This window comes from Sturnus vulgaris, chromosome 19 (genome assembly GCF_052056855.1).
Source record: "Sturnus vulgaris isolate bStuVul1 chromosome 19, bStuVul1.hap1, whole genome shotgun sequence".
Classification (NCBI taxonomy): domain Eukaryota; kingdom Metazoa; phylum Chordata; class Aves; order Passeriformes; family Sturnidae; genus Sturnus; species Sturnus vulgaris.
The window spans coordinates 244,546-260,527 of record NC_142261.1 but is presented as its reverse complement, the minus strand read 5'-3'; positions in this window follow the sequence as shown (position 1 = coordinate 260,527).

Here is a 15,982-nt window from a genome sequence, read left to right as displayed (position 1 = left end):
AAAATCAAACTCCATCACTTTCTGCATGACTCCACATTGTGGTCTCGTTTTCCACTGGAATCCATGAGGTTTCCAAGGTAAGATACAAATCACCACCAAGCTTTCCAAACGGGAGAGGAAAGGCAGTGCCAAGGGCACCTCTGCCAGCCTGGCTCCCTCCTGGGCTGACCTTGCAGCTGGGTCAGCCTCTGTCACCCTGACCTGGGAATTCCCATTCCCACATCAAACCTGACCTCGGGCACCTTCCCTCTCTCAATTCCCTGCCACTGCAAGGCTCAGGCTGCAGCTGCCCTGCCTGCTGACTGCTCTGCTCCGTCCAAACTCACAGAACACAGTGAAAACTGTGACACCAGGCCGACATTTCCACCCTGCAGAAATCCTCATTTGCAAAACTGCAGCCAGGACGGGGAAGGGGTGAAATTGCTTTTTGTTCAGTATCAGAACCAAATTTCAGCAGTAAGAAATCTTCCAAGGGTGGGAATGAAAAGGAAAACTATTAGAAGAATGGAAACAGAGTTTCTTAATATTTCTGGCATGGCAAAGAGAGTCCAGAGGAGGTGAAACCTCTGCAGCCAAACAATCCAGAACATCCAGTACCTGTGGGGTCCAAGGGAGAGAACAGCAGGAATGGGGCTGGAAGGATTGCCTCCAGCAGGCTAGACCTGTCAGAGCTAAGAGAATGCCTCAGCCCCAGTGAAGGAGCATTCTGCAGTGAGGAACTGTGCTCTTCAAAAAGCTCCAACAAGCTCTGAGCACTTCAGCATCACACATCTCGACTTTGGCTTTCATCCAACAACATTTACATCATGTCCTATTCTGTTTATATTGTATATTCTACTCTAATGCTGTCTGAATCTCTATTTTAGCCTGATTTTCTTCTCCCCTAGGTTGGCAAGAATTGCAGAATTGCTCCCCAGAAGCCAGTGAATATACAGTGAGTGAGGACAGCCAGAACTCTGCTGCTGCTGACTCCGAGTGTGACGTGTTTACCCTGAGCACGCTGGAGCTCTTTGCTTTCAGCTGCCACGTGAAGACAGCTCACTAGAGGCCCATTCTGAGATGAAAAAATATTTCAAGATGGATTGAATTTATTTTGGGTGCACATTCAGAGCTCAGAATGCTATAACAGGGCTATCTTTTATGAATCTTAATGCAGTGAAGTTGCTTAGACTGTGTTTGAATTTCAGTATCAATTATTTTTGTCTTTTGAACAAGCATTCAGAAGACTTGAGTAGTGAAATATCACATCTAAGCAGTAGGCAAAACCAGATTTCATACAAATATTCCGAAGAGCAAAGGCCACATACATGAAAAATGTGAAGGTATATTATTTTAAATGTAGTAAGAGATGAGCTTCACAGAAAGCCATTTGTGACCAAGTCTTTTAAGGTGAGGAAATTGCAGTGCCCTATGTGCAGAAAATGAGGCAGCACATACATCACACTCACACAGAGGTCTTTGCCATGGTTACAGTCAACCCTGCATTTGTTTATTCTGCTTTTTTTGTCTCAAATATTGTGATATGAAGAAATGCTGTAGCCAGGTGTGTGCACCATGGCTTTGCCCACGGATTATCTGAGAGCTGTTCTCACATTTTCCAAGCAGGGACAGGCAATTCCATGGGGACACTGCAGCACAGCCCCTCCTCCTCCCAAACTCACAGGTGTTCGACTCCTGCACCACTGCAGAGACAATTGTTCCTGAGCTTCTTGATTATTCTTGGTGTTTCAAACTGCTCGAGAGCCGGGTATTTTAAGCATATTTTAAAGATAACACTGTTTGCAAAGAGGGAGGGTAGAGAATTACCAAAGCACTAAGGGGCAGAGTACAAATGCATTGTCTGGCAGCACAGTCTGATCAATACAATTCCTCAGCTGATGCACTAAGGGCATTTGTCTTCAGCCATGGAATTTTAATGTTAAATTAAACCAGAAATAAAATACATTCTTTTTAAGAACATTGAATTTTCTTTGTCACAGCAAATAAATAAAGTCACAAACGTATTTATTAGCTCTGATTCTTTCTTCCATAGTGAGGTCAGATATTTCTATTAAAGAATGGCTCTTCTCAACAGTAATGGAATCAGTGAGTCTCTGTTAGACTCGGACAATTAATTTATCTTTTTCTGGATAAATGATCCCAATTCTCTTAATTTTTACATCTTGAAAATTCGGAGTTGATTGTGCAAATTGCTTATTTACATATATCTAAGATTTCTCTCTTTATAGGTACGTATTTCCCTCTGTATTTTTTTGAATATATAGAATTTAATAAATTCAGGGACTGAAGAAGATAAAAAAAATAAACTATAAGAAAGGAAAGACACGTGTCTGCATTGGAAGGAAAATATCTAGATTGCAAAACAGGCCTGTTCCAGACAATACAGAGGAAAAAAAACAGGAATGTATAAATCACCTTCAATTAGAAAATCAGGATTTTCAGGGTCCAGGGTCACTGAAATATTTTTGAACCCCTTTTCAGCTCACATCACAGCGTCTGTCTATGCAATCCTTCACCTGGTCTGACCAGGCATCATCTCTCAATAAATCTTGTATTTTGCAAGGCTTTTCCAAATTACACATCCCAGGGTAACTGTGCCCAATTTCATCCTCTCCTGTGCTTGGGAAACACGGAAATGGAAAGTTTGCCCTTCCTTTTCCCAGCCTTTGGGCCTGGGAAGGCACCTGACATGTGATTAAATATTCCATGTTTAATCCTTGTCTCATCCCTAAAGCCACAATGAATCCTGTCCCGGTTTTTTCTCTGCTCTTCTGTTCTGATCTTTTTGTGTTGTGTATAAAACACAACAGGCTTCTGACAGATCAATTCAAATTTCTTTTTGGACTGACATCTCATTTATACAGCCTTGTTGAGATACCTGACCTGTCCTGGGAACTGTTCTAGGCATTTAAATCCGATTTAGGACTGGTTGAAGTTCTCTTACAGGTGTTTGCATCCTAATCACTAAGTCTTGACTTCCCTGTGGGAATTCTTTGCCATCCTTTAGCCCCGGTGAGGTTTATCACTCTCCATATATCAAGAGTGTCCTTTCTCCTTCAAATCCCCATTTACCTGAGTGCCTGGTGCTAATTCCCCCACAAATCATCTCTGCCTGCCTGGGAGGTGGATGCTCTAATGACTCCCCAGTATTTAACTGCAGACAAAGGCACCGAAGGAAAAAGAACAAGCTTTAAAAGCTTCTCAACACCCAATTTTGGGAGGCCTGATTTCCAGAAAGCTCCTGGCAATTCCTGTCTCACAACTCACTCTGATTAGGAGTTGAGCTGATTGTCTGCAACGCGACTTTGGGGAAAAAAAGAATTAAATTTATAAGTGTTTGTGATACCGATAAATCCTCCTAAAATAACTGTGATGGACAGCGAGCATTTCTTTGAATTCTCGAGTCTATATTCAAATAAATAACTGCATAAATAACCAGAGGCAAACAAATCATCCCAGCAATAAATAAATTCTTGTTCGTCCAACATGAAAAGCATATTGGTTCTGAAAATGAAGCGAAGGAATTGTTGTTCTAGAAGCTTCCTTTTGAGGTGATGTGTGCCTCTGTCAAATGCCCGTGAAGGACAAATTACTTATTATTATGGATGACTTTTAATTTCCCAGTGAAATATTATATGTTATATCTCATTTCCTGAATGTAGAGGTGAGAATGAGTTGATTAATGCCAAGCAGCCTGGAAATGTTTTGTTCATTGTTTTCCTGAACACACTCTAATCAGTGGTAGCTATAAACACACATGGAATTACATATATGTATGAAATTCGTGTTAGGAAACAATTCCTGCAAGTTTAGACAAAGTTCCTGGTGAGGATGGATAGAATGTCATTACACAAAGAAACTAAGTCCTTTTTTCTGAACTTTTGATGCATCCAAGTGGAATTTTAATATTAATTTCAGATTAGCTTGTCATAGTTTGCTTTTTCTTTTACTTCCTAAGTATTGACACTGAGCTAAATAAAAGATGATGTGCAACACTTTGTCTGTGAAACCTTGTGCTCAACACCTCTCTTAAATTGACTGTGACTTGTAAATCAGAATTTATTGGAAAGGAAAAGTATTCTGATGCATATCATGAAAAAAAATGCCCAGCAAGTTACTTCCCACAGGTACACAATAGAATTTTAAATTTTTCTAAAACGCAAGGGAAAAGAGGCGATTTTTTACAGTCACATAGGAAAAATATTCACTCTTAGAGCAATGATGGGCACAGAACCTCCTGTGTGCTCACCTGAGGTTCCCATGCCAAGTTCTAGCACGTTAATTAGCAATTAATCACTCGGATTGTGCAAGGGCAGTTTGCAGACAGTCACAGTTTCGATTCTTATCCATAATTTTCAAAAACGGCTCCTGTGCTCTGATGGATTCTCAGTCCAGGCGTTAAATCCACAGCCACGAGCATTTGTCACTTTTGTCACTGCACACACCCTGACACCAATCACCACAACACCCATCAGCCTGGACACACCAACAACCAACCCCTTCCATTGCTGTGGCAAAATCCGCCCCATCGCATCCACTGAAGCCTCAGAAATTACCAATTATCTAATTCTTTACCGAGTTCTGCCTAATGTTTGCATGGGAAGGGCTATTGAGTCGTAATGCTGAAAACTCAGGGAAGATTTTGTCCAAGTTCTAAAAGAATTTCTGCCTTACCCAACTCAAAAACCAGAAAATTACTGTAGAGACGGAGAGAAATTAAATTCAAAATTGGATTTGGGGTAATAACGGGAGAGGTGAGGAGAGCATCCTCCTGAGGACAGAGGGCCATCAGCTCCAAGGACACTTCCCCAGGTTTTCCCAGGAGAACCCAGGGCAGGATCTGGGGCACCTCCCTGCCCACGTTAAAGATTCACTCCCTTTCCAGGAGAACCTGAATTGAGGATGTGCAGCCCCAGGGAGTGCCCAGTGCCCAATTCCCTGCTGAGCTCCAGCACGCAAACACCCTCAGAATTCCTGTGAAAGGTCTGGGAAGCACCCAAAAAAACTTCTCCACACATCATTAGAAATAACTGAGCTTCCTTTAACAGCAGGAGAGTGATATTTCACTAAAGATCGCCAGAAAAATAGCTATCAGCAGAAACTGCGGTCACAAGGTCACAACAATTTAGAAATAATTTCAATTATATTTCCTAGGGTTACAGGGTTTCTTTTGTGATGTTATCCTAATAACCTTTAAAGAAATGACACATTTGGAAAAAAAAATGGCTTGAGGAGAGGAACAGTGGCCACAGATTTATGTAATATTTATGGATCTAGTTCTCAAAATAATGGAACTGGAAAAATTAATACATTCTCTGCCTGAGGTTTTTCATCAGTAATAATACATCAGGTTTAATAATACTATCCCAACACTACAATAAAATTCGATTCCTGATTGCAACAGTTTTTTTTGGCAGCTTTGGACTAATGCCTCTTTATTGGCCAAAGTATTCTACAGCTCTTTCACTCCTGGCAAGGCTCGGGAAGAATCTTTGGACACATTTCTGTGCCCCTCCATTTAAGCAGAGGAAGGTTTGAATATCAGCTGCCTGTTCCATTCACAGACACAAAAAAGGAGGGAAAGCCACGTTCCACAATTCCATTTTGGCCTCAAATTCTTGAATTTGAGCACATTTGTGGTCTAGGTCTAAGTGCTCACATTTCCACCTGCAGGATGGCCCAGACCCATCATCCAAACCAGTTTACAAATGTTTATGTTTGCAAATAAAAGCTGTGGGAGCTGCAATTCCATTTACCTCCAAAGGGTCTGAGGAAGGAAAAATCCCTGACCAGGGATGCAGACGTCAGCAATGAGGAATGCTGACAAAACTGACAATGTGACTTTGGGCAACAAGAAAAGTTCTTCATCATCTGTCACAGCTCTGAGGCTTCCAGCAAGAAGCACAGGAGAGGAGGGCAGAAATATTTCATGTCTGTCTTGCACATGCATCTCCTTTCAGCTGGAAAAGGAGAGAGGAACTGCAACAGCCACCCCCTCCAGGAATGGATATTTTTGCTCTCTAATATACATCAGTGTAAATGATAGCTACAGTCAAGCTGCTGAAGCACAAAAGAATTCAGGCATGGAAATGGAAAGTTTTACCTCTGTCAAAGACATCGGGGAGTCTCACCTGAAAATAAATGTGTGTCTACATAGAGGGCAAAGTCAGGCCAAAATATGGCTTCTATTTCTGGAGCATCCCTGCCAGTCTAACATTAAACAATAACAGAAACTCAAAGATCTTCAATTCCATTCCAGGGCCTTCTCATTTCCACCTTAATGCTGTGAGTGTGCTCTTACATTCATTTGTTTAGAGAAAAATGCATTGTTTGGCTCAGTACTGTCAGCATCCCTGGGTATCTTATGCGTTCTGTGTTTTTTTTTTAAATTGGATTATTTCACTAATCTTAATGATCCTCTAAAGGAGTTAAAGTGCAGCATTATTATTGTCCTTGTATCCCTTAAAACCAGAACTCTGTAGCATTGGGTTTTTTTTAAAGCATTCTTTTTAGTACCTAATAGCAAAAGGCAGCTCTGTCCTTTCTTGTAGAGGGAGGAGAGCCGTGTTACTCTGTAATTCAGGATATTAAGTGATTTCTTCTTTTTTCCCCCTTGGGAGAGGCTACAGAACTGTCAGAAATGAGCTTCAAGGTCACAGCCTGACACTTCTCTGACATCAGGAGATTTTCCCACTCGGAGCAGCAGCAATTTCACCTCTGGCTCGTCTCTCACAGCCCCACCAGGTGTCCTCACCTTCGCGGGCCCCAATTCTCTCACCTACAAATCGGTGGCAAATGACACTGATGGCTGCCACTCCTGAAACTGCTCACAACTCCTCGACAATTGCGCCGAGAAAAAGAATATTTTTAGATCACAGAAGTCCCAGCGCATCCAAAGACACCGGGGGTAAAATCCTTTTGACTTCCATGGGAATCGTTGGTCCTGGTGACACCAGGGCGAGGCACAGAAGCCTCTGTTCTGCTGAGCGGCTGAGTCTGCTCCAGTGGCACCCGGACACGAAATAACTTCGATTTTGGTGAAGCGTTTCAGCCTTGATAACAACGCGCTGGGTGTGGTATGAAGTGTTTCACAGCTAGAACTATTAACAGAGTTCACACTTAAAAACATTCTCCAATGCTGCAAGTCTCTTAAATCACAGTAGGAAAAAAACAGAGATCTTGTGTTTAAATAAAGTTAATTTAGTGTTACTAAACACTGACATGGGAAAATCATTTCCCATTTAATCCAAAAGGACTCCAATTTATACGCCTCCAATAATTAAATCTCCCTGTGAAGGTGCTATTTTTGCAATGCTGAAATAAAGCAAAATACAGTTTACATTTCAATAATAATAAAGCTACTGAGTAGTATTTTTTTTTTAATGGTCAACTTATAGCAGGATAATCTTCATGTTACCTCAGACGGGTTATTTGGTTAGAGAATGGGGTTTTAAATCCTGATCTGCTCTTCATATACATTTTTATACAGAATTCTTAAAATACGATTTTTGCATCATACAAATGTCTGAAGCATTCTCTGTCAGCCACCTTTATAGAAAAATAATTTTGGAGAGGTAACTTCGGCAAATTAGGAATTGTGATGATTCTTAGCACAAATTCCAAGATTAAAACTAACTAAAAAATGGTTATTCTTGTAATTTGGAGAGAGCAGCTAAGTTTGTATTTTTACCTCTGTGCAGACTTTCACAGAAGTCAATTCGGCCACCAAAGCTGTGCCACATGTCCGGCTGAGTCAGGAGATGAGGAAAACACCAAACACTGCACGGGATCAGCCGGGCTGGCAGCACCCGGTGAGAATTGAAATTGCCTCACGGTCCTGACACCCCCATTTGCACACTCAGCTGAGCAATGCATTGTGCTCTACTGAAAATACATTTTGTGCAGAACTTTAATTCCCAAAGATGCTGTGGAGATAATGCTGACAGCAATGTCCTGTCGTTACTCCATTAAGCAGAGCAGGAGATGGAAACTCGGCTCCTTATGGCATGATCAGCATTTGGATAATTCTCTAATTATCCCAAGACTCTTTGTTATTTTCCTTTGCCCTGCAAAGACAAAACATGCAGCTCCCACACAGGGAAGATGGAGCAGAGCTTGCCTTGCAATTTGCAGTGCACAGCTCTGAAGTACATGGCTTACCGTCCTTATCTTGCTTTTACAAAAAATAAGAGAACCAAAAAGTAAAAGCAGAAAGAAGGAACAAGACATGAGTGGCATGAATGAGGGAGGGCTGTCAGTTCTGTCCAAGGAATTTCAGTAGCACAGGAATTTGGTGTGGTCTTACATCCCCATTTCCTCAGATGCACTGTGCTAGGAAACTGGACAGTTCCCTCCTAGGGAAATAATTCTCTTCTAGCATGCTTGAATAAAGTTAGCTTTCCAGAGTTATTCTCTGAAATAGCTGATATTAACCTGTCAGCATCAAGATAAATGGGTCTAATCTCACCCAATACACCGATTCTTTTGTTCCTATTAATTTCCATCTAGCCAAGCTACAAGGTTACAGGAAATCTATTTTTGGATGTTTTCAGTATTGATGGGGAATTATCCTGAAATGTATAACAGAATGGGAAATCAGCAGCCAAATCTTGAGCTTATTTTTATCTCGGGACAGCAGTGTTAATGTAGGTGATTTTCAAGTTCTTGTCTGCTGTATTTTCCAAGAGCTGATGCATATGGTAATTGAATTAATTATTCAGGGTACCTGGTAATACCTGCTCAGCCAGTGATCAGATCATAAACCCAGAACTGTCATGACATTTAGACAAAAAATATCCAACTTGTTCTGACTTTCTCAGACCAGCCTCTCTTATCACAAATAAAGAATAACTTGGCTCAGAGAGAGCAGCAGAGGGGAGGTCCAGGCTGGGCTTTGGGAGAAGAGTGGGATTTCCTTTTCGATTACCTGTTCAGTTACCTCTGGACACTCCCTAACACCTAAACACTTTTTTTTTGTTGTTATTGTGATACCCAAGCTGCACACAGGGCTTGAGGTGAGGCTGTGTGTCCTGGGACACACCCCAGGTTTTCAATTACTGCGCTCTGCTCTCTGCCAGATTTACCTGAAGAGCTGACTGAGGAACAGAGCAAACACCTGACCTCTATTTAGCTACTACAAGGGCAGCATTCCATATGGAAAGTACGATCAAGCGGCTTCTTTTATTTCAGATTACAAAGAGAAACAATTGAATAATGCAGCGAGGCAGGGGAGGCAAAGCCACCCCACGCTGCAGGGACAAACGTGCCTGGGCTGGGAGCAGCACTGTGCAGAACCAAAATAAAGAATTTCAAAATGTTTTTGCCTTCCAGCACTGTTTTGATGAACACACTTTATCCTGGAAGGCAGGTAGAGTGACATAAAAATCTATACACCAGGGAATTTCTATTGAAGGTTAATTTTTTTTTCCCCACACTGAGACATTAAATCTAAGTTTTCAATTGATTTCGTCTTGTTACTAAACACAAAAGTATTTCAGCTTTGGGGACTATTCTAAAAATAAGGATTTAGAGCCATGCTTTACATTTTGATTGCCAGAACTCCCTACCTTTAGCAAACACTGACAAGCAGCACGTGGGTTCAGGAAGTCAAACAGCGACTGAACATCACTTTGAAAGAATAACCTCTCAAACACGTTTTTGTCCCAGCTCTGTAACATGACTGGAATAGCCTCGAAACTCCAGTGTCTGCAGAAATCTGCATTCCAGACACAGAAATGGGGGGACTGCATTCCCTGGCACCTGTGCTGATCCTCTGTGGAAAATGCAGGCTCTGGCCTGAGGAATGAAGCACATTCTTGAATTTTGTTAGAGGCTAAAGCCGTTCAGCAAGTCCACTGAAGGTTTTCCTTCTGGAAGGATCAGGCTGGAAGTGCAGCAACACAAAGCTCTCCATAACAGAGAAAAAATGAATTTCTCATGGGAAAGCAGGTTACCCTTTCACAAAGTTTTAGACTTTCAGAGACTGAACACTAATCAAGCTGATTCAAGAAAAACTTTTTAAAGGAAAAAGAGATCGCCATTTGTTTCCCTGCCTCTTTTTTTGCACCTCTCATACTTCTCTGCTCTCCTCTTTTTGCAGATTTCTCTTTTGCTCAGCAGTTATACCTACACAGTGTTATTATAAAATACTTAAAACCATAACAGTAAATAGTCCCTGACACAATTTAATGAAGCATAACAATCAGGAACAAGAATCCTAAATATTAAGCATTTACATTAAACAATTAAATTCTCCTCTGAACTTTTAACACTTATACCAACTTCATAAAAAACTGAAAATGAACAAGGAAAAACTTTTAGTATGCAAAAACGTGTATCCCTTAAAAGCAGGAGAAAAACTGGGAGGGGCAGCCCACGTTACAAATATTTCAGATCACATCCCCAGAAAAAGACAGAATGTGATTTTTGAGGTAAACGTGGTGTCTGGTGAAGAACTGAAGCCCCAGCAGGGTGGGCACAGGTGCCTCAGTGAGACAGAACTGCAGCCCCAGGCATTTCTGGGGGGGAGCCCAGCTCTGTGCCCACGAGCAGCCTGAGCCAGCAGGAGCCAAAGTGGGCAAGTTATGGCCAAAATCAGAGCCCAGCAGCCCCAGGAGTGACAGCCACCATTCATTACATTAATTACATTAATTACATTATTTACATGGGAGTAGCAGAGTTCTTAGTGCCAGTTCCACTGCTCTGAGCTCATTATCCTGACAGCTGCACTTTTCTCTTATCCTGCAGACAAAGTCAATACCAGCAGAACTGTCTCTCACACAATGCTGATTAATATTTGATCTACCATGTTTGTAATCAGCCAAAATTCTCTTTTTCTGTGAATGTTGAACCCTTATTTTCATTGCTTTTCATCACCTTCTCAGTAAGACAGAAGTGACATTTTAATAGAATTTTATTCCCATTAAATTAAAATGTCCAAGGTAATATTTAATGAGGCATAATCCTGTTAGTCACACTCCCCTGATCTTAATTATAATCTCAGCTTTTTTTTTTTTTAATAACTCTCACTTGATGAGAAACTTTTCTGAAGGTTGGGGTATACCAGGACACAAAGTAAACAAACAAGCAAAGAAACCACACAGGGCCTGGAGAGGAGTCAGCAGCTTGGTTTCAATTTCCTGACAGAGGCACCAGTGTCATTCTGCTGGGAATAAATCAGGAAGTTCTGGCAGTAGCAGTCATGCCACCAAAGCTCCCTTCTTTCCTCACATTTATGAACTTTTTTGGCCACTGGGATTGTCTCCAGAGACAGATCCCTCACCTTTATGAGAGCAGCTCTACATGCAGCTGGAAGAAGAAAACCCTGGGATCTACTTGGCAGTTCACCCCAGCTGCTGAATTTTTCATTTCAAGCAATTAAGAAAAAAGAAAAGTGGAATGTCGTTTAAGATTGAAAAAAAAGCAGAAAACAACTCACAAATTGCTTTACACATGTAACACAGGTCTTGGAATTAGAAGTGAAGTAAAATGTCCAAATAAATTTCTCAAACATTTGGAATTCATTTCAGCCCAGAAATTAAGCCACATTATCAAGGAGCATTCAAACCAGTCAGAAGGAAATGTGTAATTCTAACAAATTATAGAAATATTTTTAAAATTAAATATCCTCTTTTTCTACCATATAGAGACATTCTGAGAGCCTTTCAAAGCAATGTATGCAATACTGAAATGGTTTTAAACTGTGTGTCACTTCAGCTTAAAAGGATAAAAAATTATTTCCTTAATCTCTTAATGCAGACTTGTGTATTTCTTTTTTTTAACCTAAATTAATTTCAGTAAATTATGTGATTACAGCTATTTCCAAATCCTTTTCTGAACCAACAGATGTTCCTAAAACAGAGAAAACAACAGGAGACAGCAGGTGAAAGAAAAAGAATGTTATTCTGAAGAAGGCAGGGATTCTGACAGAGCCATTTTCTGAAGCCCAAGCATGCAGAGCAGACAACACAAGAGGCAATTCAGAGCATCTGTGAAATTACAAACAAAAAGGAGAGAGCCGACAGTAAAAGAAAAATAAAAAGATAAAACAGAAAAACACCACTGTTTAAAATGTAAGAATAGCTAAAGAAGACTGTTTAAAAACCCCAAAAGTCTTATTTGCAATATATTTTTGAGAAGACAATGGGTCTGTCAAAAAACAATAGAAAAAAAACAGAGATAACTTCAGTCTGACAACCAAGTGAAAGCTGAGGAACCACATTCTGTTTGTGGAAAATTCAAATTCTACCAAGAGGCTGCAGGGGAGCCAGGGAAAGGAGCTCTGGTTTTTGGGGTTTTCCCTCTCCTGGGTGATGTCCATGGTGTTACTGCACAGATTTTGGGCTGGACTGGACCCTCAATCCCACAGCCATTCACACTTTATGTCCCTGCCATTGGATTGCTGCTTTTTCCTGGTATCCCAAAGCTTTTCCTGGTATCCCAAAGCTTTTCCTGGTATCCCAAAGCTTTTGGGGTGCCTGGAGCATCCTCACCAGATCCCAAGTGCAGAGCAGCAGCAGCTCTGTCACATCAATTCAGAAGAGCTCCCTGCCCCAGAGTGCAGCCTCCAGGATTCAGGGCTTTGAAAAGCTTTCAATAGATCATTTTCCTCTTTCTTTGCCTCAGAAAAAAGTAAGGAAATGATGCAGAAGTTGATATGCAAGAATCGTTTGTCTATTGAACCCACGCCTTTCCCCTTTGAGAACGAGAAGTGTATTATGTTTAAATCAGCACGCTGAGATTATGGGTAGATATATGTGCATGATTCATAAACCACTGAAAAATACTAATCTGCCCTGGTTATTATGAAAATACTCTATAATTATGCACACATTTGGTTACATTGGTTCAGATAGAGCTGAAACTCGTTCTAACTCAGATCTCTCTGATGTTCATTTTCTGCAGCTTGTATGTGATGAACATTTATCCATTTTCAATCAACCATCAACTAGTGCAATTATTTTTGCATGCTTATTAATCATACAGCGTAATGAAATAATTTATTCCCAAGCAGATCATAAAAATGAGGTGCATATGCTGATGTTCTCCATTAAAGAGGAGCAGCTGTCCCAATATTTGAAGCTGTTATTAGTGCTGACCCCTGTGCAATGTGTACACATTGCCTGTCACAGGCTCCACTGTGCTATTTGGGCAGTGGATCTGCTCAGGATACATAGGACACTAAATAACTTTTTTTTTTCCCCCCCAGGTCCATTTATTTAGCAGCTAGAGCATGACTGTACCAGTGATTGCTACCTCGGGACTATGCACTATGGAATATTGAGATTTTCACCAATTTAAAGAGAGGAGGAAGCATTGAATACATAATGGACAATCAACTGAGGTAGTTAGGAGCAAAAAGTGACTTTCTAAACAGTAACTCTATCGATAATCTGCACTGGATTGGTGTCACTGCCTTGGCTTTTCAGTGCTCTTGTCACCCAGAATAAACGGGCACTGATGGCAGCTATTGGGGTGCCTGTTCACACTTGCTGTGCTTTGGTGCCTTCCTGCTTGAAAATATTGTGTAAAAAGGTGACATTCATCAGCTACGCTGTTAATTGGTTCAAATTACATGTTGGTGAAAATACCAGTGCGGTGCTGCTGACTTAAATCACAACAGGTAAGAGACGGTAGGTCACTGTGCCCAAGCTCTGCAATCACACTGCTTCATGTAAATGACACTGAAAACACACAGAAAAACCCCCACGGCACTGAAAACAAACAGAAAACCCCCACGGCACTGAAAACACACAGAAAAACCCCCACGGCACTGAAAACACACAGAAAAACCCCATGACATTAAACCACTTCCATACAAAAACACCTCAAAACACCCTAGGAGCTTCAGGAGAAGAGAAAAGAAGAGATATTGCCAATGTCCTGCATTTCTTAAAGCTGAATGTCTCAAAGAGTTTGTACTTTCACATTGTAATCCTCTATCCACTCTCTCTAACCAGAAAGCAAAATTAGTGCCAAATTATGAACTAAAGTACCAAATTATGAACTGCCTAAAGAGAAAAGACAACTGTAAAGTGAAAGATTTGGCGTCTCCAGCAGAGGATTTACAAACATTGTGGAGTTCCCATCCCATGTAGTGATCTAATAGAAGCCCAAATGCTGAGAACCAATGATGTCATCTAGGAGAATATATAAAATTTAAGTCTTTAAGAGCTACAGGGATGAGTAGGACTCATCATGAGTAGGAAGTTTTACATTAAATGACTTTAAACAGATTATTATAAATAGGCAAATTCCCGTTGAGCCAGAGCAAGGTGGCAGCGATCAAAGGAGAAGTGGCAAAAGCCTTTCTGCAGCAGTTAAGCAGCTTTACCTGCCTGCTCGATTTTTAATTAATTAAAAATACTGATACACAGCCTTGTTTACATGCACACAAGGATTTAAAATACTGTTAGCAGAGGTTTTCCTTTGTCTTTGGATGTTCCTATATTATTCAATCTAATTTATTTCATAAGGTGAATCTTTTAGCTCTGCTCGCTGAGTTATAAAGTGATCATGGCGTTTTGCATGTTTGTGATGAGTTTGAGATATTGTTCTTCTCTTCCCACACAGCTTTTTAATAAAATGCTGCCAGTGTGGTGACCTTCCCCTGCTCAAGGTTAATGGTTTGCCACCTACAAATTACTTTTCATGATACAACTTGGGTTATGAACTCCAAAACAGTCTTCTGTTGGCTCTCCCTTCAATTTGTTTTAGGCTCAGAGAAAAGTAGATTTCACAATAGCAGAAAGGGACAGAGAAATGAACAGAGATAATGTTGGCTTTAGAAACTTGTCTTTTTGTTCTACAAGAAGACACAAAATTATTGCAGCAGGGAGATTCTGGGGAACAAATGCTGTCATGTTATGCAGAAAAGCTGAAAGCCTCTGAGATTGCAATTTACCCCTGCCCTGCCTCCTTTTTCTTGCATACAGAGCCTCTCAGCTAAAGATATTTCAGAGACAATAATTAGTGACATTGCATAATTGTAAAAGTTTATAAGGCTGTTAATAGTCAGACAATTTATAATATGCAGGCTTTGTTATCATTCTGGAACATCTGGTATTTAAGAGTCAACTGCGTAATAAACCATGTCCTAGCACTTCTTAATCCTGTCACAGTTTAAGAAGTTAAAAAGAGATGAAACTCAGTTTGTTCTTGGGAGGTAGCTGGGCTGTCTGCATGCCATGAGAGCAGAAAAGCAGGAGGAGCTCAGCAGCACCTGCAGGGCTCAGATCCCTCACTGAGCATCTCAGTCCTTTATCAGCTGGCCCTTCCCACCCCGAGAGGGATTTTGTGAGACTCCAGTAGCACATTATAACTCCATGGCCAGGAAATGCACATTTGCTTCCAAGGGCTGGGAACCATTTGAGTAACTGGCAAAAAAATGTAACTGTGCCACTTCAACTGCAATGTCAGCCATAAAAATGTGTTAGAGTCTCTCCTTCTGTCTGCCTGCTGCTTTCTGGACATCATTTACTTTACATGAAGCCATTCATAAAGGAACAGGAAATCATGCAGTAATGAAGCAGTGCTTTTCTGGCATATTTGTGCTACCTTTGCACACAGAAATTGCTTAATTTCTTTAATTTCGAATAAAGCATCTCTTCCACTTCTTTTATTTTGAAGGCTTTTTGAGTGAAAACTGGCAGCATCCTGCAGAATTACACCCTGGCATTACTCTCACCCCTTTATAAACAGGATAAGAGGCCAGAGTTTTGCTTAAAGTAAGAGCAGTTCTATTATTGCCATTCACAATGGAGTAATGGCAGCTTTTTCTAACAGGCAGTAAGCCCAACCTTCTTTTGTCTAAGTTGTTGGAAAAGGGTAGAAAATTTTTTATCTCTTTCACAAATACACTTTCCACACATCTCTCTGAGATTTAATTACTTCAGCAGTTCATTAGACTGTGCATCAGAGCACTATGTTAAATTTACTTTGGGTTTCCATTCTAAAAACCCAGTTAGTCAATGGCTGTGATGTT